Below are 26,995 nucleotides of genomic sequence, written 5' to 3'. Positions count from 1 at the left end.
TATTTCTTTGGGGAATATAGGACTATTTAATTGATTTACTCAGTTTTCGTAAGTAGAATTGATCAAGAACACAAAAAGGACATTTGCTCAACCATGTTTGTAGCAGCTTTATTTGTAATAGCCAGAAGCTGGAAACAGCCCAGGTGCCCCTCGACTGAAGAATGGATGCAGAGTTTGTGGTACATCTACACAATGGAATATTACTCAGCAATGAAAAGCAGGGAAATCATGAAATTTGCAGGTAAATGGTGGGACCTGGAAAAGATCATCCTGAGTGAGCTGTCCCAGAGGGATAAAGACACACATGGTATATACTCACTCATATGGACATATAACATAAGATAAACCTACTAAAATCTGTACATCTAAAGGTACTAATTAAGAGAGAAGATCCTGACTAAAATGTTCAATCCCCATCCTGAAAGGCAAAGAGGAAGGACATCAGAAAACAGAAAACAAGCTAGAAACCTGCCACGGAGGGCCTCTGAAAGCCTCTGCCCTGCAGACTATCAAAGTAGATACTGAGACTTATGGCCAACTGTTGGGCAGTGTGCATGGAATCTTATGTAAGAAGTGGGAAATAGTAACATCTGGAGAGGACAGGAACTCCGCAAGGAGAGAACCAGAAATTTGAACAGAAGGGTCTTCCCAGAGACTCATACTCCAACCAAGTACCATGCATGGAGATAATCTAGAACCCCTGCACAGATGTAGCCCATGGCAGTTTAGTGTCCAAGTGGGTTACATAGTAATGGGAAGAGGGACTGCCTCTGACATAATCTGATTGGCCTGCTCTTTGATCACCTCCCCCTGAGGGGGGAGCAGCCTTACCAGGCCACAGAAGATGACAATGCAGCCACTCTTGATGTGCTCTGATAGATTAAGATCAGAAGGAAGGAGAGGAGGACCTCCCTTATCAGTGGACTTGGGGAGGGGCATGCACAAAGAAGGGGGTGAGAGGGTGGGATCGGGAGGGGAGGAGGGAGGGGGCTTATGGGGGGATAAAAAGTGAATAAAGTGTAATTAATAAAAAAAAATCTTAGAATGTAAAAAAAACGGAAGGAAGGGAAGGAGTGAGGAAAAGAGACAAAAATCTTAAAGTTTCACTATGCTAGTTTCTAAAGACTGGAACTCTTCCTATTCCCTTCATGCATTTTAAAAATAATGAATAATTTTTAAATAATTTTTAAAAATCAGCTTTTCACTTAAATCAATCCCACTGAAATCAGGGACAAGACAAGGCTGCCCACTCTCTCCATATCTCTTCAACATAGTACTTGAAGTCCTAGCCAGAGCAATAAGACAACTAAACGAGATCAAGGGGATACAAATTGGAAAGGAAGAGGTCAAAGTGTCACTATTTGCAGATGACATGATAGTATACATGAGCAACCCCAAAAATCCAACCAGAGAACTCCTTCAGCTGATAAACACCTTCAGTAAAGTGGCTGGATACAAAATCAACTCAAAAAAATCAGAAGCCCTCCTGTATACCAAAGACAAAAGGGCCGAGAAAGAAATTAGGGAAACAACACCCTTCACAATAGCCACTAATAACATAAAGTAGCTGGGGGTGACACTAACCAAGCAAGTGAAAGACCTGTTTGAGAAAAACTTCAAGTCTCTGAAGAAATTGAAGAAGATCTCAGAAGATGGAAAGATCTCCCGTGCTCATGGATTGGTAGGATTAACATTGTGAAAATGGCCATCCTGCCAAAAGCAATCTACAGATTCAATGCAATTCCCATCAAAATACCAACTCAATTCTTTTTAGACCTTGAAAAAAAGATTCTCAGCTTCATATGGAGAAACAAAAAACCTAGAATCTCCAGAACGATCCTGTACAACAACAGATCATCTGGAGGTATCTCCATTCCCGATCTCAAGCTGTACTACAGAGCAATAGTAATAAAAACTGCATGGTATTGGCATAGAAACAGAAAGGAGGATCAATGGAACTGAATAGAAGACCCAGAAATAATCCCATGTACCTATGAATACTCAATTTTTGACAAAGCAGCCAAAACCATTCAATGGAAAAAAGATAGCATTTTCAACAGATGGTGCTGGTCTAATTGGATGTCTACATGCAGAAAAATGAAAATAGATCCACATTTATCACCCTGCACAAAACTAAAGTCTAAGTGGATCAAAGGCCTCAACATAAAACCAGATACGCTAAATCTGTTAGAAGAAAAAGTGGGGAACAGCCTTGAACTCATTGGCACAGGAGACAACTTCCTGAACAGAACTCCAACAGCACAGGCTTTAAGAGCAACAATCAATAAATGGGACCTCATGAAACTGAAAAGCTTCTGTAAAGCAAAGGACACTGTCATCAAAACAAAATGACTGCCTACAGATTGGAAAAGAATCTTTACCAACTCTTTATCTGACAAAGGGCTAATATCCAGTATATATAAAGAACTAAAGAAGCTGAAAAGCAGCAAACCAAGTAATCCACTTAAAAAATGGGGAACAGAGCTAAACAGAGAATTCTCTGTAGAGGAATATAGAATGGCAGAGAAACACTTAAAGAAATGCTCAATGTCATTAGCCATTAGGGAAATGCAAATGAAAATGACCCTGAGATTTCACCTTACACCCATCAGAATGGCCAAGATGAAAAACACAAATGACAACACATGTTGGAGAGGTTGTGGAGAAAGGGGAACCCTCCTCCACTGCTGGTGGGAATGTAAACTGGTACAACAATTTGGAAGTCAATCTGGCACTTTCTCAGACAATTAGGAATAGCGCTTCCTCAAGACCCAGCTATACCACTGCTAGGCATATACCCAAAATTTGCTCAAGTACACAATAGGACATTTGCTCAACCATGTTTGTAGCAGCTTTATTTGTAATAGCCAGAACCTGGAAACAACCCAGATGTACATCAACGGAGGAATGGATACAGAAATTGTGGTATTTTTACACAATGGAACACTACTCAGCAATCAAAAAGGAGGAAATCATGAAATTTACAGGCAAATGGTAGGATCTAGAAAAGATCATTCTGAGTGAAGTATCCCAGAAGGAGAAAGACAAACATGGACTATACTCGCTTATATAGACCTAAAAGATAGGATAAACGTAATGAAATCTATACACCTAAAGAAGATAATCAAGAAAGCAGACAAGGGGTATGATGATCAGTCCTCATTTAGAAAGACAAATGGGATATGCATTGAACGTATGACAGGAGTCTACTGCAGAAAGCTTCTGAAAGACTCTACCTAGCAGTGATCCAAAGTAGATACTAAGACTCATAACCAAACCTTCGGCAGAGTGCAGGGAATCATATGAAAGAAGGGGAGTTTGATGTGGAAAGGATAGGAGCTCCACAAGGACCAAACATATCTGGGCACAGGGTCTTTTCTGAGATGGACACTCAACCAAAGAACATGAGAGGATAAAACCTAGAACCTCTGCTCGGATGTAACCCGTGATAGCTCAGTAATCAATTGGTTTCCCATAATAAGGGGAACAAGGACTATTTCTAACAGGAACTCAATGACTGGCTCTTTGACCTCCCCACCTCCCAAGGGAGGAGCAGTACCGTTAGGCCACAGAGGAGGACTTTGCAGCCAGTCCTGAAAATACCTGACAAAAGGGAGTCATATGAAAGGGGAGGAGGTCCTCCCCTATCAGTGGACTTGGAAAGGGGCAGGGAGGAGATGAGGGAGGGAGGGTGGGATTGGGGAGGGAATGAGGGATACAGCTGGGATACAGAATTAACAAAATGTAACTAATGAGAAAAATAAAATTTAAAAAAAATCAGCTTTTCAAGTTGTTCCACATTTTCTGATCCAAACGGATGCCCATATGGTCTACTCTTGACCAGAGGGCCTTATAACACCTTAGAGGATAACTTGTGTGCCTTCCTTTGATATTTCCTCATGAAATCAGAGGTTTCTAGAGAGTGCCTCACTGGGATGGATAATGACAGTTATTACAAATAGATAAACAGTTATTTACTAATGGATCTAATTATGAAAGTGTGGCTGCAGAATAAGAGAATCATCAGCCTGAAGGCACAAAGTGTTATTCCCTGAGGCAGGGAAGTTATCTGAAGCTGGAACCCAGAATCTTTTTTTTTAACTTTATTTTATTTCATTAAATACAATTTATTCACTTTGTACCCCAGCTGTAGCTCCCTCTCCCATCCCCTCCCAGTCCTATCCTCCCTCCCTCCCTCCCTCTTCTTCTCCTATGCCCTTCCCCCAGTCCAATGATAGGGGAGGTCTTCCTTCCCTTCCATCTGACCATCAGATCTCATCAGAACTGGCTTCTTTGTCTTCCTCTGTGGACCCAGAATCTTGGCCTAGAGATGGGTAGTGACATTGGAAGAAAATCAGGCCAGTGAACACTGCTTGGCTCTCTCCCTCCTGCTGTCTTCCTGAAAGGCCTGGAGGTCTACTTTGCATGTTTCTTGGACTTTATTTAACTTTCAATTGACAAATAAAAAGGATGTGGTTAAAAAATGGATGCAAAGTAAATAAAAAATAAAGGAAAAAGAAAAGAAGTATATGTGTCTACTGTGACGCATACTCATATTGTAGAATAATTAAAACTAAGTAATCAATATATTTATTACCTCCACAATCACCATTCACATATTTAGCATTTTTGTTGTGAAAGTATTTAAAATCTACTTGCTTAGCAATTCAGTAGATCTGGATGCATCAGTGGAACCTTCTGATTGTGCTTGAATTTCCTTCCCTATTCTTTGACCCTGTTGTCTGTCATCCCACTTTTCTCTGTGAATCCTCATCATCCCATACTGCAAACCTCTAGTAACCACTATACTCTCTGAGTATATGTATGAGTAAAATATGAGTATTTTACACTCATTTTTTTTTAACTTCCACATATAAAGAAAAGCATGTACAGGTTTTTTGCTTCCTTTGCTTTTTTAATGTGTGGTTTGACTACATGCTGAAAGATAAAACTGAGTGCTTAGGTCACCCAATATACAAGAAACTACTCAAAATGAATTTATTTACCTAAACATTGAACTGAAATTGTAAATCCACTTGGAGAAAACAATGAACTTTAGTCTCAGCACTGATTTATAGGCCATGATCCCAAAAGCAACAATAGCAAATATGTATGAATGGGATCACAACTGAGAGGATGACATAAATTCCAATTTGTCTCCATTTTAGGACCAGGCCTCACTTTAAAAGAAAATCCATCAGTCTCAGGAACTAGGCCATAGGTCACCAATTCCAGAAACAAGACCATAAAACCCCCTACCCAAGGAACAGCCTGGAAATAACCACAAGAATGGGAAAATATCTTGTCTCAGGATGGGGAATCTGTGTTGGGCAACTTTATCTCATCCTGTAGTTAAACATTCATGGCACAGAAATGCAGCCCACCGACCACCAGGATGGAAGGCAATTAGAAATAGACCCTTGTAACTTCCCTAGCACCCATCAATAGTTTTAGATTACTACACTTGCTATAATTCCCTTAGTTTCCTATAAAAAGGCCTTTGCACCTTTGTCTAAAGTTAAAGTGGTGTAAAATGGTTTGACCCTTGCAAGTAGGTTTTCGTGAAATAAAAGAATCTTACCAGTTGCATATGTGAGTGGTGTTCTCTCAATGCAGTAATTTCAGACTTAACAACAAACTGAGAAGTATCTAGAAAACAAAGGAACCAGTTACAATGTAAAAACAGAACAAGTCACACATTTGATAAAGGCCTGTTGGGTCTGAAGAACTCAACAACAAAGAAAAAAAAGAACGAAAGAACAAAAGAAAGAAGGAAGGAAGGAAGGAAGGAAGGAAGGAAGGAAGGAAGGAAGGAAGGAAGGAAGGAAAGAAGGAAGGAAGGAAGGAAGTGAGAGAGAGAGAAAGAAAGAGACAAAGAAAAGAAGGAAAAGGAAAGAAGGAAGGAAGGCCAGAGGGAAGGAGGAAAAGGGAGAGGGAGAGAAAGATAATTTTAAAAGTTTTAATAAAGTTGGACAAAGGATCCAAGTAAATATCTCTCAAAATGCATGTGGAGATAAGCTCACAACTGCTAGAATGTGTATCAAATGGAAGTGTAAAAAGGGGGAGTGGACACCTAAATGAACATTGGTACAAAGTCTCAATTTATTTCTAATATCAGAGATCAGACCTCTACTCTTACCTAATGTGTCTAAAACATAAAGGGGGAACTGTAGAGAGCTGCGGAATGCCGCGCCTTAAAGATGGAGCTGGTTTCTGCCTTCCACCTTCCGGATGGTGAATGCTCTCTGCCACAAACAACTCCATATTTGGCTAAGGCTGAGGATCTGACTTGCTTCCATGTATGTGGACCTATCTGCATTGCCCACGTGGCACGCTGGGGTTGGCTACTCAGAGGCTATTTTAAGCTGTAGGCTGTCTTTCCCCAGGGTCAGAAGATTGTTCAAGGTTCCTGAATAAACTGCATTGAGAAGAACAAAAAAAAATCAGAAAGAAGGAAAGGAGGACCTCCCCTATCAGTGGACTTGGGGAGAGGCATGCATGCAGAAAGGGGGAGAGGGTGGGACCAGGAGGGGAGGAGGGAGGGGCTTATGGGGGGATACAAAAGGAATAAAGTGTAATTAATAAAAGTTAAATAAAAAATTTTAAAAAAGGGGGGAGTGGAACCCTTTCCACTATTGGTAGGAGTGTAAATTCGTTGTGGAATTCCTCAAAAACTAAAGTAGAATTGCAATATGATCCAACAATCTATTCTCTGGTGTTTGCTCAAATGAAATGAAATCTGCAAATTCCATGTTGACTGGAGCATTTCTCATGTACCTGAGACCCATCAACAGATTAATGGATGACAGAAATGTGATCTGTATACTCAGTGTAATACTTTACAGCTCAAGAAAGAATCCTATCATTTGCAGTGCCATGGGAAGTTTAATTTGAAATCACCCCCAAGGCTGCTCATAGCCTATAAGGCAGGAACTAGAGGGTGAGTGCTCTGCCTAAATACTCTGGACTCCAAGGCACTTGTCCTTTTCCTTCCCATGCAGCAGGGCAATAACAGTCCTGTTTGCAGCCTCCCATTCTTTCTATCTACAATGTCACACCTCAAAACCATGTCCACTTATTCTAGAAGTTTGAGAAACATGCCTTCCTACTACCCCAGTCACTCATCTCTCACCAATAATCATATGCTCGCATGTTCCTCCATCTCCTGTCATTGTCATGTCATCAAATGGGACCAAAGTGAGAATGAACCCCATAGCACAGAGAGAGAGACTGCCCTTCTCAGAAACACATGGGCATGAATTCAGTTAGACACAGGTGGTGTGGCAAAGCTTGGAGAAATGATCACTCTCAGTAATGTCTTTTATAGAGACAGCAGTGGTCCAGTGACAGGATCCAAAGCCACAGGGTTGTTTTTCTTAGGAGTACATTGGAGCCATGTCTGAAGACTTTTGGAGACTGTGATGGAACCCGAGCTGAAGAAGAAGAGGGATGGAGAGGCCACCTGTGACAGCTGAAGGTTCATCTATCTAATGAGCAGGCAAATTAGAGAGCACTTATTTTTGATGATTACGCACATACCTACAGTACTCTTGATACTATGCTAATTTATAAACTTGTCAGATGTCAACTATTAGCTGAAGGACATATTTTCAGTCAAACCAAGATCTTTGTTATCTTTTATGTTTATTTATTATTTTATTATACAGTTATATCAGGTTATTTACATACCAATATATAATGTACTTTGAAATTACTTCCTTCTTTGTTTTGGTACTTGGCACTTCTTCCTTCTCCTCACTCCCATTCTCCTAGACAATTTTGCTTCACCTTCTATGTCATATGTACATATGTGTTTACGTGTATCTATAAAGACCATGATGGAAAAATGAGAGAAAACATACAATATTTGTTTAATTTTTGAGACTTATTTAATTTATTTAATATGATTGGCACCAGTTGTATCTATTTTTCAACAAACAACACTTTATCCTTTATGACATGAAAATATTCTATTGTGCGTATGTACCACATTTTGTTTATCCAATCCTTTGTTAGTGGACACCTAGGTTTGTCCCACAACTATTGTGAACTTAGTGCTGTTCTACAATGATCTTCAGTATGAAATTATATCTGTGACACATTGACCTGGCATCTTTTGGACAAATACACAAGAGGGGAATAGCTTGGTTTTATGATAAGTCTGTCAATTTTTAGTTGTTTGATGAACCTTCATACTGATTCCTACCAACAGCAAATAAGGGTTCACCAGCATTTGCAGTCATATTTGTTTTTAAGATTATTAATTTTTATTTGTGATGTGTGTGTTTGCAAGTGTCCACAAACACTATAAGGGACACATTATATTCCACAGAGGAGTTTGAGTTACATGTACTTGTAAGTCAACCGATGTGTGCTCAGATCTGAACACTGGACCTCTGATAGAGCAGTAAGTGTTCGTAACTTCTGAGCCATCTCTCCAGCTCTGGCAATTGTTTTCTTAACACCTACCATTCTGACTGAGGTGAGATATAATCTCAATATAGTTTTTTATTTGTAGTTCTCTAATTACTAAGACATTGAACATTTTGAATACTTTTATTGGCCATTTATACTACATCTTTGGAGAACTATCAATTCATTTCATAACTCAATTCTTGATTACGTTGTCTGAATCTTTAATGACAGTAATATTTTATTTGTTTCTGTATTTTAGATAATAATTCACTATCAGATGTATAGCTAGCAAAACATTTTTCTTCCAGTTCATTAATTGCTATACATAAACTTTATAATGTCACGAAATTCCATTTGTCGACTTTTGGTGGAATTTCCTGAGTAACTAAAGTCCTATTTGGAAAGATTTTGCAGACACCGATAGTTTCAAATGATTTGACTATCAGCTTCACAGTTTCACATCTAACATGAAGGTTTTCTATCTATTCGGAGTTGATTTTCATACAGTATAAGTGGAGATATAGCTTCATTCTTTTACAGGTGAATAACCAGCTTTACCGGCAGCATTTGTTGAAGAGGCTCTCTTTCTCCAATATATTTTTTGGTACTTTTGCCAAATATCTGTTGTTGTTGTTGTTTTTTTTTTTACTGTGTTCTTTTATATCTGTTTTCTCTTTTCTGTTCCACTGATCCACTTGCCTCTTTTGTGCTAATGTCATCTAATTTTTAATATGGTTCTCTGTTACAACATAAAAATAGATGTGGTTCTCCTTGTTGTTTAGCTTCTTTGGGTGCACAGATTTTAGTACGTTTATCCCATATTATATGTCTAATATAAGTGAGTATATACCATGTGTGTCTTTCTGCTTCAGGGATACCTTATTCAGGATGATCTTTTCTAGTTCCCACAATTTGTCTGAAAATTTTATGATTTCCTTGTTTTTGATTGCTGAGTAGTATTCCATTGTGTAAATGTACCACAATTTCTATATCTATCCCTCAGTACAGGGACTAAGTTGTTTCCAGATTCTGGCTATTAAGAATAAAGCTGCTATGGACATGGTTGCGCAAACGTCCTTACTGTATATTTGAGCATATTTTGGACATATACCTAGGAGTGGTATAGCTGGGTCTTGAGATATCACTATTCCTAATTTTCTGAGAAAGTGCCAGATAGTGGACCCTAGGGAAGTTGCTCAATCCTCATTCAGAAATGCAAATGGGATAGACATCTGAAAAGGGAGAAAACAGGGAACAGGACAAAAGCCTACCACAGAGGGCCTCTGAAAGTCTCTACCCAGCAATGTACCAAAGCAGATGCTGAGACTCATAGCCAAACTTTGGGCAGACTGCAGGAAATCTTATGAAAGAAGGGAGAGATAGAAAGACATGGAGGGGACAAGAACTCCACAAGGAGAGCAACAAAATAAAAAAATCTGAGCCCAGGGGTCTTTTATGAGACTGATACTCTAACCAAGGACCATGTATGGAGATAACCTAGAACCCTTGCACAGATGAAGCCCATGGCAGCTCACTGTCCAAGTGGGCTTCTTAGTAAGGGGAACAGGGGATGTCTCTGACATGAATCTGTGACTGGATCTTTGATCACCTCCCCCTGATGGGGGAACAGCCTTACCAGGCCACAGAGGAAGACAATGCTGCCAGTCCTGAAGATACCTTGATAGGGTAGAGTCAGATGGAAGGGGAGGAGGATGTCCCCTGACCGTGGACTTTGGGAGGGGCATGAGAGGAGAAGAGGGAGGGAACAAGAGAGGGGGCTATAGCTGGGATACAAAGTGAATAAATAAAAATAAATAAATAAGGGAAAAAGACAAAATAATAAAAATAAATCTTTACACTATTAAAAAAGAGAGAGATGTGGTGATAACCTCAGCATTATTCATTTTGTTCAGTATTTCTTTTTCTATCTTGGGTTATTTGAGTTTAGATATGAATTTTAAGATTGTTTTATTTTTTCCATTTTTGTGGAAAATAGCAGTGAAAATTTAATGGTAATTGAACTGAATCTGTAGCTTCACTTTGGTTGTATATTCATCTTCAGAATATTTCCAATCCAAAAAGCTTATAGTTTTCTATTTTCTAGTGTCTTCTATTTCTTCAGAGTTTTAAATTTTCATTGTTAGAGGTCTTTCACTTCCTTGTTTTGTTTTATTCATAGAAATTGGGCTATGGTGTTACAGGGCTGTGGTGTTTTAAATGAGAGTTGTCCCCAGAGGCTCAAATATTTTTTCTTCCATTTATTTTTCTTTCTTTCTTTTTCTTTCTTTTTTTACTTGCTTACTTACTCACTTTCTTACTTACTTAATCACTTTACAGCCTGATCCCAAACCATTCCCTCTTCCTCACAGTTTTACCTTCATGCCTCTCCCTATTCCCCCTTTCTCTTCTCAGAGAAGGGGAGGCCCGCAAGGGGTTCCAATCCACCTTGGGACCTTAAGCTGCAGCAAGGATAAGGGCATCCTCTCCCTGCCCCACCCCCAAGGCCAGACAAGACAGTGCAGCTAGGGTAAAGGGGATCCAAAAGCATGCAATAGAGTCAGAGACAGCTGCTATGCCCATTGTTAGGGGACCCACATGATGACTAAATTGCATGTCTTCTACATATGTGTAGGGAGGTCTGTGTCTAGCCCATGCATTCTCTTTAGCTGGTGGTTCAGTCTCTGTGAGCCCTTATATTTTAATGCTTGATTTTCAGGAGGAACTGTTTGAGAAGAATTAAGAGGCATGAAATTTGTTGGCGGAGGTATGTCACTAGATGAGCATGAATGTTTCAAATCCATTCATCTTCCCTGTGCTTGTGAATTAGATGTAAGCTTTTAGCTACTCCACATGCCTAATGCCCTGTGCCCTTTCATTATGGTCATGGAATCTATCCCTCTGACACTGTAAGCTCCAATAAATTCTTTCTTCTAAAAGTTGCCTTGGTCACTCTATTTTTTCCCAGCAATAGAAAAGTAATAAGACATGTGTGACTGTGAATAGGATAATTTTCCAAAGTGAGTTTTGATGTGGCACCCTGGCAGCTACTGGTCACCAGTTATTTCTGTGACATCATATTTCACTACCCAAGAATCTGATGTAACACAGACTTTCCTCAACTTTCAGAACTATTCTTTTTCCTGTGAAACACACCAGCTCCTTTTCAAATGGAATCACCATTCCATTCTTGGTTTTGGTCTCTTTATTCCTCATTGCTCACTCTTGCACACTGTTGCTCAGAAGAACCACACACTTTCTTTGAGTCCTGAGTTCCCATAGCCTCAGCTGCCATCAGCACAAACTGATTGCCCCTGTTTCTAGGAGAGAAACTCCAATAGTTCAAGTTTAGAAAAGCTACATACACTGGTATCCCAAGTCTTATCTTTCTTGGAGAACCAAGAATTCTACTCAATAATCACTAGCTGAAAAACAATAGAATAATGGACACATGAGGTTTATTTCCTAAATTCTCCTACAAAGATTAAATTGAAAAAGTGGACCATACTTCAATAGAAGAGGAAGGATAAATACTCCTCCATTGGTACCAAACAAATACATGGCTCCATCTAATAGGTTGTTGGCATAGAAACGGAGATTCAAGAATCAGGAGAATCCTTCCTAGGTATCCCTGGTAGAAAAAGAATATTCTTGTTTACAAAGTTCACCTGTCAGGTGAATGACAGACTGGCTGTGGTTTCTTCCCAGAATTATTCCACAGCCTTAATAATTTGTTCTCTTCCTCAAGATACTGCAAAAACCTCAAAGTTTCTATTGGATATATCTACACTGTTTGGAAACTTTTACCAAGACAAAGAGGCAGAGAGACACAGAGAAATTAATGAAGAGATTAGAAATGTTATATGGAAATATCTAACTGGTTTCATTCATTATAAAATAATTTTATTACAAATTTTTCAGAAGGAATAACTCTCCAACTTCTAGGCCAAGTTGTCTCTGACCTCCCTTTTTGCCCTGATTTTCTACTCTTCAAACTTCCTTTGGGAATATGACACTCCTGGGAGGAGGAGGAGATAAAATGGTGATGGAGGGAGGGAGAGACATCAAGGAAAAGAACACATGCCTGTTGGGGACTGTCTGATTCTCTTGTTCCTGACTTTAATGAAAACCACTTGATGCTAGCTTGCCTGTTGAGGCCTCAGAAAAATAAGCATATGACTGAAACTGAATGACTGCAGCAAAGAAAATGAGTGTTCTCCTCAGTGCTACACAAGCCCTCTGGGCTATTCATAGACTTGTCTGTTAAGAGCTCATTAACTCCAGAGGACAAGCTTCATCACATGTGCTCACAGGGCTTTGCAGCTCACAGGGCTTTGCAAAGAAATGGGTTGCTGCTCTGTGGTAGCATCTGGCCTTAGCTTTCCTCTCTTTATATGTAGGCATTTCCACTTTCCCTGCTTCATATTTACTGACTTTTGCTCTTTATAGCAAAAGTGTAGGCAATGTAACATTTTCCTTTTGGTTAGAGATTCCCCATGGTCATATGGCTAGTGCTTCAATTTCTGTCTTTGCTTTATTATTGGCATTTGATTCAAGGCTTTTGTGAAACCTTTTGACATTTCTCCCTAAAGTTTGCCACTTAGAGTACACTGTAACAACCTTCTGAAAGCATTGTGGAGTACAGAGCACAATTAAGAAGTCAGCCTTCTGGTGTGTATATGCTTGGGAGCAATGACAATTTCTTACAAGCAGCCAGCCTTTCCAAGTTTGGCATTTATGATCACATTCTGGAGCCATTAAACAAGGTCATATGCTTTTAAAACTTTTTCTGTCTGTATAGTTTATGGTGTTTGAAAATTCTTTTCCAGATTCATGAATAGTGTAACACAGACTGGTCTCTGTTTCACTTATGAAACTTGGCTTTAGCCATAGAACATGGAGGTTAGTTCTAGATCATTCTCATGTATACCTCTGTTGTACATAATCCTATTTGCAGTTCTTCAGGAAGACCAGAAGCAGGGGCAACTTTTGTGCCCATCCCATGAGAAGAGGACAGGCAGCAGCATATTATAGGCATACTCTTCTTAGCACACTTGAAGCAATTCTGATCAAAAAGAGGAACTTTTGGAAATATTAAAGGCATAGTTAAATAGCTTCCTTCACATATCATCACTTTCACTTACTACATATGAGATAAGCATGGGTCTCACAAGTAATACTATGGTTTAGGAACAAAAAAAATACACAAAACATAAACTGTAATGTTGCTTGGTGAATCTGCTGTGTTTTAGCTGTCTACACAAAATTGTCTCAGAAACAACAGAACAACTCATTGTGAACCAAAGGCCCCTTCTATACAAAATTAGCCAAGACTGTCATTTGTCAGATTTGAGAAAGTCAAACCTAAACTACATGGGTCTTTTGTGCCTTAATTATCTTTGTAAGTGGACAAATCCTGGTTTCACTTCAACTGGCTCAAGGAAGCTTAGCTGGCAACATTATTTCTACTCTCCTGGAAGCTCATAAACAAATGTAGAATGATCTGTCTTCCTTGGCATAAGCTTTGCTCTTTTAGTGGTTCCCTGGAAACAGACAGCAAGGCTATGTGCCAAGCTTTAACAACAAACCATAGCTATGTGCCACTTGGCTTACCAAAACTGGCAAACATGTACTTAGACACCCAAAAACTTCATCATAAGGGAGACCGCCTTAGAATGGAATAATTGTAGCACTGGCAGAGATCATGAATTCTCTTGCATTCTGTTGCTACAGAGAGCCTCTGCGCTATATGGAAGAACAGAACATATAGGAAATAACTAATGTCAAATCCTTCTAACTCATCCATAACCCTCTGTAGAATTTCATACACATGAAAATACTTGAACCAGATGTTCTCAGCTGTGATATACGCAGACATCTCCCATAGCTTGCCAGTCCTTCCCACTGGCTTTTCTGATCTATCCTGCTAGTTGTACATATTGTGGTTTTACTAGAGTAGACATGATGACAATACTAGACCCAGACTGACATCACTAGAGAAAAAAAAAAAAAAAACAAAATGTAGTCAGGGGTCAAATATTGCCATTTATACCTTGTCTACCACACCTAGAAAAGAGTGGTTGTTAGGGAAAGAGTAAAGGTTAATTCACAAGAATTAAGAAATTTTGGAAACAGGTTATATGTCAATTCACAAGAAAACAGAGATTTGCCCCACTGACCCCTCACTAAAAGGACCAGGACCAGTGTGTGCTCATCTGATTTGGTAATGATAATACAAACAAAGGGTAAGGTATGAAATCTAAAGAAATAAGCAAGTAGTGTTCAAAAGTGACATTTTCAAATGCTGTAATTGGTGAACACTTCCTTCTTTGCAAACAGTCTTGAAACTATTCTGGAACAAAGTTGAAACTACAAATTAAATTATTTAAAATGTGAAAATCACAGGATCCCTAGGAGAAGGGATCTTTGCGACTAACCAATAGCCCTCCTACCAAATCATTCATTTTACTTTGGGAGAACTGGGAAAAACAAGTCTGAGAATGCTACTCACAGGGAAGCAGAAACAGAAGAATCTACTGCTCAGTTTCTACGTGACAGAGAGGTACAGATTAACGCCTGCAATTCGAGGGTTGCTCAGGAAGAGATCTGGGATCCTACACTGCCGAACATGAATAGGATGTGGGCAGGGCATCTCAGCTCTGGGGTATGGAGCTAGATCAGCCCCTGAGCACTTCTTAGCTCACCATCAACCTCTTTAGGTTTCCATCATCTTTATTTTCAGTATTAGGTATCTCTGGGTGGTTCCTCTTTATGCCTAGGTTGTATCCACCTGTTATTCAGCTTTCTGTATTTGTAATAAAAGACTTCTTTAAAAAAATATATCAATTTAACAGGAACAAAGGTTTATTTTGACTCATGGTTTCAGAAATTTTAGTCTCTGGTTGGTTGGTCTCTGTTTTGGGGTCTATTGTGGAATATAACCTCATGAGAGGAAGCACATTGTGGAATAACATTTCTCTTATGGTTTGAACCTACGCTGTCTTCCAAGAGGCTCATGTTGTGAATCCTGCTCCTCATCTGATGATGCTATTTGGGTTGTTGTGGAAAGGTTTGGAGGCAAGGTCTCCATGGCAGAAGTGGGTTAGTAGGGGAAGAGCTTTGAAGTGTATGTCTGGCTCTTGCATTCTACTTGCTGTTTTGAACTATGTGAACAGTCTCTGGCACATACTTTTACTGCCATGGACAGAGCACCTTTGTCATTTTGCCTCAAAAGGATGAACTGAAACTCTCTGAAATCATAAATCAAAATCATTTTTTCAACTAAGCCTGATAGTACATTCCTGTACTCTAGCACTTGGGGACAGACTCAGCAGGATCACCACAAGTTCTAGGGCAGCACAGTCTACATAGCAAATTCCAGGACCGCAAGGACTACACAGTGGAACTGTTACAAAATTGAAATTCTTTCCTCCCTTATTTTGTTTTTATTGAGTATTGTGGTTCAGCTGAAACAAAAACAAATAACTGAGATAGCTTCTCATCTCATGGAGGCTGGGAAACATTTGAGAGGGAAAGTGAAATAGGGAGAGAGGTATTAGAGTCCCAATCTACCCTTTAAAGGTTTACTGCATCTTCCCCCAACAGGGTGCCAGGTCCTTTGACTTCCACCACCTCCCACAGTGCACAGGACAGACATAAAACCTTCAAAACATGAATTCTAGGAAGTCACTTTAAATAACCCCTGCTTGGCCAAAGCCAATAAATGGAAGGTGGTTCTACCTGAATAAATTGGATTGATATTTGCTGGCTTCTTCTACCATAATCTTTCAGGGATTTCTGAAGGAACAGTGGAGAAGCATGAACCTTCTAGTTTGACTTTGTTGGAGCACTTTCTTTTTCTTTTTTTGTAATTAGTTTTTTTTAATTTACTTTACTCACTGGTTGAAGCCTCATCTTTTCTCCCCTCACAGTCCCACTCTCCCTTCTTCTCCCTTCCCCTTTCACCTATTCCACAGAAAAAGGGAGGTAGCTTTCCCATGCACTCTAGCTCATCAAGTTGCACCAGGACTGAGCATATCCTCTTTCCCTGTGGCCTCACAAAGCAGTCTTGCCAGAGGAAAGTGATCAAAAAGATAGCAAGTAAGTCTATGACCAATGCAGTCCCACTTCCTGTACTAGAGGACCCAAAAGAGTCCCAAGCTGCCCATCAGCTACATCTTTATAGAGGGACTAGGTCCAGTTTATGCATGGTCCTTGGTTGATGCCTCAGTCTCAGCAAACCCCTCTGGGCCCTGGTTAGTTGTCTCTGTTGGTCTTCTTGTGGAACTCTTGTCACCTTCAGGTCCTTTTCTCTTTCTTCCCACTTTTCTAAAAGACTCCCTATGCATTGCCCAGTGTTTGGTTATGAGTCTCAGCATCTATTTTAAGATGCTGCTGGTTAGAGTCTCTCAGAGGACAACTCTTACAATTTCCTATCTGCAAGCTTAGCAGAATGTCATTAATAATGTCAAGGGTTGGCACTTTCCAATAGGGTGAGTCTTTGTTGGCCATTCCTTCAATATCTGCTCTATCTGCTCTATCTGCCCTGTACATCTTGTAGGCAGGGTAAATTTGGGGTCAAAGTTTTTGTAGGAAGGTTGGTGTTCCCCTCCCTCTACTAGGATACTAATCTAGTTAGAGGACATCCTCTTCAATCTCTATGGTTTCCACTACTAGGAGTCTCTCCTTGAATCCCCCTCATATCCTTTTCTCTGCAGGCCTTCTGTCCTCTGTACCTCTCTCTCCCTAGGTCTGATCTCTACCCTCTTATATCTCTATGTTCCCTCTCCTATATTGTTCCCTCTCTTCAACAATTTTCTTGGTGATCTTCTTCAAGTTTGGTTCCCAGAATGTTTAACCTGAAATATTGTCAGGAAAGTGTAGGTACATATATTTGGTTCTGTAAAACACATCTGCTCACTAATCTCTCAGCCCACAGAAGGCTGACTCTTACCTTCACAGTCATGCCTGAGGCATAGTGAACTCCTAGAAAAGATGCACCATGGAACCCTCCTCCATTGCTGGTGGGGATGTAAACTTGTACAACCACTTTGGAAATAAATCTGGCACTTTCTCAGACAATTAGGAATAGTTCTTCCTTAAGATCCAGCTATACCACTCCTAAGCATATATCCAAAAGATGCTCAAGTACACAACAAGGACATTTGCTCAACCATGTTAGTAGTGGCTTTATTCGTAATAGCCAGAACCTGGAAACAACCCAGATGTCCATCAACGGAGAATGGATACAGAAGTTGTGGTGCTTTTACAGAATGGAACATTACTCAGCAATTAAAAACAAGGAAATCATGAAATTTGCAGGCAAATGGTGGGATCTAGAAAAGATCAAACTCAGTGAGGTATCCCAGGAGCAGAAAGACACATACAGTATATACGCACTTATAAGTGAGTACTAGACCTATAAGATAGGAAAAACATACTAAAATCTGTACACCTAAAGAAGATAAACAAGAAAGAGGACCCAGGGTAAAACAATCAACCCTCATTTAGAAAGACAAATGGGATGGACATTGGAAGTAGGAGAATACAAGTAACAGGACAGGAGCCTACCACTGAGGACCTCTGAAAGACTCTACCTCTCAATGTATCAAAGCAGATGCCGAGACTCATAACCAAACCTTGGGCAGAGTGCAGGGAATCATATGAAAGAAGAGGGAGTTAGTATGACCTGGAGAGGACAGGAGCTCCACAAGGAACAATATATCAGGGCACAGGGGTCTTCTATGAGACTGTTTCTCCAACCTAGGACCATGCATGGATATTACCTAGAACCCCTGCTCAGATGTAGCCCATGCTAGCTCAGTATCCAAGTGGGTAACCTAGTAAGGGGAACAGGGACTATTTCTGCCATGAACTCTGGCTCTTTGACCTCCTCTCCCCCCCCCCCCACCCCGAAGGCGGAGCAGCCTTGCTAGGCCACAGAGGAGGACATTGCAGCCAGTCCTGAAGACACCTTATAAGCTAGGGTCAGATGGAAGGGGAGGACCAGTCAAGACATCCTTCCATTTGATCATTTCCTTAGGCTTATCAGGCTCTAAGCAGTGGCGATCAGCCGCTGAGTGGCCCTGACTGACCAAATTTAAAAAATTGAGAGTAAAGAGTGCCAAGGAAACAGTCACTTGTGGCACTGAGGGCAGAGCCTCCTCGACTCTTCCAAGAGGCTCATGTTGTGAATCCTGCTCCTCATCTGATGATGCTATTTGGGTTGTTGTGGAAAGGTTTGGAGGTAAGGTCTCCATGGCAGAAGTGGGTTAGTAGGGGAAGAGCTTTGAAGTGTATGTCTGGCTCTTGCATTCTACTTGCTGTTTTGAACTATGTGAACAGTCTCTGGCACATACTTTTACTGCCATGGACAGAGCACCTTTGTCATTTTGCCTCAAAAGGATGAACTGAAACACATCAGTGGCCTTGGAAAGGGGCAGGGGGTAGATAAGGGAGGCAGAGTGGGATTGGGAGAGAATGAGCGAGGGGGCTATGGCTGGGATACAAAGTAAATAACCTGTGATTAATATGAAAAAATAAAAATTATTTTAAAAAAAGATGAAGGGAATGACCAACTACAGAATTTGCCAGAGTGACCACGCACAGGAGGTAAAGCTGTGATATGCCCAAATAATGTGTCACTGGTCAATCTCTTAGCCCCTATGTGTTCTGCAGTGACAAGTTTCATAAAATCAATATTTGAACAGGGCCAATTAAACTTAAAGGTGGATGAAGAGGAAAGTGTGCCCGTGTGGGTGTATGCACATAGTGTGTATTTATCTTCAAGTTGGACAAAGAAGAAAGTGTGTCTGTGTGGGCGGATGCACAAAGCTAGTGTGAAAGAAAGCGAAATAAGTCATCCAAAGAGGAGGAATGAGTTGGACACCGGCACTTGCAGGGTGTGATTCTTTTTCTGCGCCGTCTGCACAGTGTGAAGGAGAAGGAAGCTGTAGGAGTCGTGAGCTGGGGAGAAACAGGCAAAGCGAGTAACCCTGCTGCTTGAGCAGCTTACACAATTTTTGTACCCTCAAAGTCTTCTGTGCTTCTGCAAACAGTTTCTGAAACCACGGCTGCAAGTGGGGAGAAAATGTTTCTTATGCTGAGGCCCAGAAGATTCTGCACGCAGTCCTGAAGTTATCCAGGCCATGTTAAGAAGTCCTCATCTTTGATCATAATCACAGTCCACCCAACAATAGTAGTCACGCAGTGCCGCATTCGACACCAGCCGGATCTTGGTGTTGATTCTGACTGGATCACCTTCTGCTACAGCTGCCCAACCCGACAGGCCAGCACGAAGCCAATGATGCCTGGGTGCACTTTCCGGTGCTTATGGATTTATGACCTGGGAAAGTGGCTTAACTATGTTGCATCAGTTTTGTTGACAGTAAAATTGAGATAATGGTCCATTCCTCACAGCCCTTTATGAGAATCAAGTCAATACTCATAAAGTGGCACATGTCACACAGAAAATATCTAGTGGAAGTGAGCACTTGTTAGCAGCTGTATAACCCAGAGCTCCTAAGCTTTGGATTCCTTGTTTCCCACAGTTGTAAAATAAAGGCTTCATCTCTGATCTCTTCCCTTAACTGAGCCCCACTTAGTTCTACCAGGAACACGGGACAGATTCATGATACTCTACCCCCTATTTGAGAACAATGTTGCAGTGTGGGAACCCTGTGTTTGACTAAGATCCCAATGCATGCAATATTATACTTTCTTCCTACCTGAGCACATGTTAGCCCACTGAAAAAGTGGGCGCCTCAGAGTCTCTCTCAACCCAAAGCAAAGTATACAAGTGTTAAAACAGTTTAAAGTCAAACCCAAACTCTTCCTACTTCAAATTTCTCATTTTGTAAAAGTACAAGTAAATAACAATGGAGATTTTCTTGCATTGACTATGTAAGTAAGGAAGATACTGCATGCAGTAACAAGGTGACATGGCAGGCACTGTCCGCACTGACAGATTGTACTTCCATTGCCATCTTCATAATTAAGGATAATTTGAATGCATTTCCCACCACAGGCTACTAAACTGTGATCTTTCTGAGAACAAAGCCCATGTTTTTGTTTTTACACACATTCTATTACCTCGCTTCCTGTAGTAATTGCATAAAATTGTTACAATCTCATTAAATTGTACTCTGTGTTTAGAATATCTGAGAATCAAAGTTGATTCTCAACTTTGATTATGCACTGGAATCATTTGGCCACCTGAGAGAAAAAAGTATTTGTGATTCCCTACTCCAAAAACTAAATAAATAACAATAATAGATCAGACTCTCTGGGGAAAGTTTTCAGGTGCCATATCATGTCAAAGGTCCCCAGAACAATCTACAGAGAAGCTGGGCTTTGTGCTTCACTCTTAGCTCATTCAGTTTTGCCCAACTTTTTGGTCAACCAGTCCTTGTTGACAATGAAGCTAAGAGGGTAGGGTTATGTACTACTTTTATAATTTTTTCTAAATTATTAATAAGCCTCAGCTCAGTGTGAGCACTGAAACAAAGTCATGTGCACAGGAATCATACCAGATAAAGGAAATGCAAACTTCATTGGAAAGAAGAATTATTTCCAGTTAATGGAGATGAAAACAAACAAAACAAAACAAACAGTATTCCATGGGTTGAATTCTAGATTTACACTGTTATACCTTTAGGTCTTACTCAGTATCATCATTATAGACATAGATACGGATTCTGTTTATGAAAAAAATATGATCTATTACACTTCATGTATATGCCATTATATCACATATCTGTGAGTTCTATTAAAGATACTAATTCAGAAGAGGGAGGGAGGGTGGGGCTGGGAGGGAATGAGGGAGGAGGTTACAGCTGGGATACATAGTAAATAACCTATGATTAATATAAAAAAATAAAAATTAATAAAAAAAATACCAATTCAATGACTCTCTTAATATGGACAGCACAAATTAGACTTGATGGGTTTAAAGAAAAAAAGAAGACAAAGATAGTTTGATAGAGAAGGACATAGATCTAAGAGTGAGTAAGGAGACATAAAGATAGTTTGATAGAGAAGGAGATAGATCTAAGAGTGAGTAAGGAGATAAATATGACCAAAACACATTCTATAAAAATAACTAATAAAATTTAAATAATAATAAAAAATATTTTAGAAAAAAATCAGAGCATTTTTTTCTTCTTGGCAGAACAGAAGTCTAGTTTCCTTCTTGTTTGCGTTGTGAAACATTTACCTTAAGGCCTCTCAAACCTTGAACCCCAGAACTCTTACAGAAAGCAATTTCCCAAGTAGTCAATTGGTGATTGCACATAAAGATACTCATGGTGGATATTTTACTTTTCTTTTGCAACAATATTCTGTTAATTTATTTGTTTTGTTTTAACCTCTAAAAATGTGAAGCTAATCCCCCAAATCTCTAGAGGTATTCTTTTTTTCTCTAGAGATAGTCTTATTGCTCAAATTTTCACAGAAACTGGGAAGAGAATAATTGTATGGTACTGGCCCTGTTTTACAATCCCTTCACAGCAAAGTGACTATGATCTCTGTGTCTTTGTTCATCAGACTTAGGCATAAGGAAAGAAAAAGGAAGATCTGTAGAGATACATGTCAAGCAATCTTGTTTATGTTTTACACACTATCTAAATCCCAATCCTTAATCTCCTGGCTTTGGTGTTCATCTCCTAGTTTACCAAAGGGGAAAAATAACATCTTGTTATGATAAGGTCAGACAACCTCATGCAAGTAGCCTGAGGAAAGATTGAACAAAATGTGCCTTTATACACAGCCTGTTGGATTTTCTGTTAGAGCCTTTTTCCTCTTTCAGTATTAACAATGTGCTTGTTAAGGGTTTCAGAACCACAGCCCAGCAATCCTTCAAATGCAAACCTGAAGTTTCAGCCCCTTCATATCATATGTGTACACTCATTAGTTCAGTAACTAAAATTTATACAAAAAAGCAATGTAGCTGGAGTACTCAAAAACAAAGGGATGAATCAGAAACAGGTTCTGCCCATTGGGGAATTTATAGACTGTTAAAGGAAAGAAATTTCAGACTTATTAAAAGAAAGATGGCAGTATCTCTATTTAAGATGAGTAACATCAGAGACAATCTGTCTTCTTTATGTCATGTGGTGAAGACTATGGACAGATAATCATCTGAGTGCAGCTTTGGTGAGGTTAAGATTAAGATACTGAGGTCAGGCTGCCTAGGATCAGAACACAGAGGCAGAAAGAAAAAAAAAAAAACCCACATGACTCAGACAGGCTGCTCAGAACCTGACAGTATGGATGGTCTAATTAAAAGGTCATACCTAATACGGGAGTTGGGATTCTGTATTGTTAACAAGCTCATAGGGGGTGTGTTGGTAATCATAATGTGATTTACGAGAATCTATCAAAGGTCAAAACTGTCAATATAAATAGAGCTCTAAGAACAGTCATCCCAAAAGCTAGAAGATGTGGCAGGTATGTAGGGAAAACCCAAGGACAAAATGGGGACTATCAGGAGGTCCCCTAATCATACCACCTCGTGGACACATGATGATTCCATTTTCTTTCATTACTTCTGTCAGTGGAAAGCTATTGGATCAGGCATTGCAAGGATGGACTCAGGGGCTGCTAAAGACACTCAATCAAAATAATGCACACAGAAATGGAGACAGCAGAGGGAAATCAGTATTTGGACCTCATTCAGAACCTCAGACCGCACAGGACCAAATTGGTACATGCACAGTCTTATTCTGGGCAGTGGGCTTTTTGTTCATTTCTTTGGTTTGTCGTTTGTGAGTTTCCATGCTTTTGGCTGTTCAAGGTTACCCTGGTATACGGTCAAGCAACATGGAATTTGAAACTACTAGGGATATTGGGCAGCAGATACATTTTGTGGCTTATGTCAAATGACGGGATGGAAAACCTACTCTCAGTGGAAAAATAGATATAAATGTGCATAAAGGTGACTGGGAAAATGGCTCAAATGGCTCATTAAAAAAAAAAAGTAATTGCCTTGCAGGAATGAAGACTTAAATTTAAGACCCAGAAGCCATGTTTTAAAAACAAACAAACGAACAAACAAAAAGCTTCATGTTTAAGAATTGTCTGGTAAAATTCTGCTGTGAATCCCTTTGGCCCTTTACTTTTTTTTAGTTTGGAGGCTTTTTATTATTATTTTAAATGTCTTCATTTGTCATGAGTTTGTTTAGGTAGTTGACATCCTGGTTTAATTTTGTTAGTTTAGTTGATTTAGGAATTCATTCATTTCTTTATTTTTTCCAACCCAATGGAAAACATATATTTAAAATATTCTCTTTTTTAATTTTTATTTTTAAATATTAGTTACAGATTATTAACTTTCTATCTCAGCTGCATCCTGTGCCCTCATTCCCTCCCAGTCCTACCTCCCTCCTTTATCTCTTCCCTGCCCCTTTCCAAGTCCACTGATAGGGGAGGACCTCCTCCCCTTTCATCTGACCCTGGTTTATCAGGTATCTTCAGGACTGGCTTCAAAGTCCTCCTCTGTGGCCTAGCAGGGCTGCTTCTCCCTTGGGGGGGTGGGTCGAAGAGCCCATCATTGAGTTCACGTCAGAAATAGTCCCTGTTTCCCTTACTAGGGTACCCACTTGGATACTGAGCTACCATGGACTAGAGGTTCTAGGTTATATCCACACATGGTCCTTGGTTGGTAAAATATTCTCTTATAAGACTCTGAAAGTATTTGATGTCTATTGGAATCAATCCCTATTCATTTCTGATTCTGTTTATTTGGCATATATGTATATATATATGTGTGTGTGTGTGTGTTCATATATATGTATCTATGCATACATATATGTGTGTCTGTATATATATACATATATATGAAAGATGGAAATATTGGAAGATTTGGAAGGAAGAAAAGGAAGGGGGAAATTATGTGGTTATATTATAATATCAAAAAACAAAAGAAGAAATATATATGTAATGATGCTGAAAGGCTAGCTTTACAGGATTCTTTATAAATTCTATACCCCATGTTAAACTAAATTCTCCTAGCACTTTTACAGAAGTCAGGAGGAGCAGCGGATTAATTGAGACAAGACCCCACCCTGTTGCAAAGAAATGCTGAAAGGTCTCCTCCCCTGCTGTGGAAGAGTGTCCAGATCTGCAGTTTGAGATAACGTTGCTTAGCAACCGGTCCAGACACCTCAGCTCCCCAACCCAGATCAGGGCAGGACCAGATGGACTTGGCACCTAAACTGAACCAATCATTTAAAAAATCAACTACCCAATCCAGTGTCACCAAGCCTGCAACCTCCGCGATTCCCGCGCTCTTTCCTTTAAAAACCTCAGACTTCTGTCTCTCCTGACTGCTCCTTGCTGTTTTTTGTTTGTTTGTTTGTTTTGGGGGGCAGCCCCATCGTATGATGGCTCCATTAAACCTCTTGCTATTGCATAGATAATTGGTCTCCTGAGTTCTCTTCATCCCCCTTAGAAAGTTAGGGTCCCCTAGGTTTCCCCCTTGGGCCTAACAATGCAAGCTCATAATCCCAGCTCCTGGAAGGCAGAGACAAGCTGGTTTCTGAAGCTCAGTGACCAGCTGATTTAGACTATTTGGTATTTGGTGATATTTTCAAGAGACCTTATATCAAAAAAAAAAAAAAAAAAAGAAAGAAAGAAAAGGAAGGAGGAGGAGAAGAAAGAGAAAAATGAGGAGAAAATTTACAAGATGTTTCAGCAGGTAAAGGGGCTTGCCACACTGGTGATGTGAGTTCAATCCCTAGAGCCCACATAAAGCTATACGGAGATAACTGATCCCACAAAGTTATCCTCTGACCTCCACACTTGCATGATGACACACACACCACAGCATGTGTGACCACATACACAGCATGCGATCAAACATAAAATAAATAATATCAATTAAAGTAAGGATCAGAAATTTTAAATTGGTGACTCCTGAGGAATGATACTTGAAGTTGTACTACAGCCTGCATACATGCACATGCATACCCCCGCATACACACGCACATACACCCCCACACGTACATGCATACATTCACACATGTACAAGCACACTCCCACACATGCACATACAACGCCTACACATGCACGCGTGAGCACCCCAGGAAACATGCATAAATACAATCCAAATGATTTTAGAACAAAACCTATGAAGTTAAGAGTGCCCCTTACTTGCAAAACAATAATTCCCAGTGAGGCATAATCTTATTACCAAAACTAGTCATTATTTATTTAGCATTATCACAGACACAGCTAAGTTCTGCTTTGTAGCCAACCAAGAATCTAGAACATTGAACTGGTCTCATTTTCAGTTTGGCTTATAATTTTCAGGAATCTGACTTTTGAGATCTAAATTACAATAAAAGCGGTAGCCAGAATAATTTGGAAAAGGGTCTTTGGGGCAGACTTCTCACATTTTCATCTAAGAAGACTTCTAAATATCAAGTATTTTCCCCCAGAGAAGTTTTAATGATAAAATTCCAAAGTCCCCCCTCATTAAAGAGTAAAGCCCTACCTATATTGGGTCAATCATGCCTACTTGGAGAATGCTGACATTTTAGTAATCTGAGGGGGAGCAAATTTTATTATCAATTTCAGATCTTCATGTCAGCAAAAGAAAAGGGCAGTTTGCTGGACAAAAATGAGTGGCTGCCTAGTTAAAGGAAAGAACCATTGGAATCCCTGGTAAAATTACATCCAGATCACCTTTAGAATTGATGAAAGAATGTTTCCCAGAATCCAAGTTGAGGCATAGTGGCAATGAGCACTTCAGGGTCTACATAACTTGGTTATGTGAGGAAGAAGCTTGAACTCCTAATCCAAACACTCCTCCTGAATTAGGTAACAGGGTATTAAATTAGGGAAGAGAGTTGAGACTTGGAAAAAATTGGTAGGAACCATGGTGACTTACCAAGATAGTGATAATCCATGTGTGCATAAGATCTGCCGCCTGGAAAAGCACCTGTGGTCTCATGTCTAGCTGGCTGCAGAGGAGTCTTATGTAATTCCTACTTCATCATGCCCACGGCCGCAACAGGGCAAAGACCAAGGAAAAAAAGGTTATTTTTAGTCCCAGTTCTCAGTTCAACCAGGGACTTTCACTCTCCAGACTCAGCAGATGGTGGACCAGACAGCTTTGTCTGATGACATAATTAGTTTTCAGCACCTCATTATCACCTCACAATGGAATCTAGAATAAAAGCTTAAAGTGCAGGATTTTAAAGGGCTTATTTGAATGTGGTAAAGTGAGCTCCTTAAGCTAATTCTCTCAGCAGAAATAGGTTTGTCTGTTCAGAAGGCATTGGAATAGAATATAGACTAAGGAGAAAACTGTGAATAAAGTCTCATGTCTCTCCCATGAAAACATTGTCCAAACCATGATGTATATTCTTGATGAAACATGGTAAAACCAGACATTTTGAAATACAAAGAAACTGGGTAAAAAGAAGAGCTGAATTCTAGTTTTATGTCTTAAGCTAATTATAGGAGTAGAGGCAAGGTGAAAGCTCTATTTCCTCATCAACAAAACAAAAACATGGGGATACAAAGATGAATACTACATTCCCCTTCTAAGCCTAAAACTTTAATTTTAGTAACATTTAGATGA

At 39.8% G+C, this 26,995-nt stretch overlaps 1 long non-coding RNA gene across 1 annotated transcript; it reads right to left on the bottom strand.

Annotated features, from left to right (window-relative positions):
• Positions 1 to 4,248: 4,248 nt before the first annotated feature.
• LOC132646738 (uncharacterized) lies at positions 4,249 to 26,416 on the bottom strand. The gene is made up of 3 exons (XR_009584989.1): positions 26,300 to 26,416; positions 5,582 to 5,649; positions 4,249 to 4,324 (listed from the first exon to the last, which is right to left on the bottom strand). It is a non-coding gene; the product is annotated as an uncharacterized LOC132646738 (long non-coding RNA).
• Positions 26,417 to 26,995: the final 579 nt, after the last annotated feature.

This window comes from Meriones unguiculatus, chromosome 12, assembly GCF_030254825.1.
Source record: "Meriones unguiculatus strain TT.TT164.6M chromosome 12, Bangor_MerUng_6.1, whole genome shotgun sequence".
Taxonomy (NCBI): Eukaryota; Metazoa; Chordata; class Mammalia; order Rodentia; family Muridae; genus Meriones; species Meriones unguiculatus.
The sequence above is the reverse complement of the archived record's forward strand: the minus strand, read 5'-3'. Positions and strand labels throughout refer to the sequence as shown.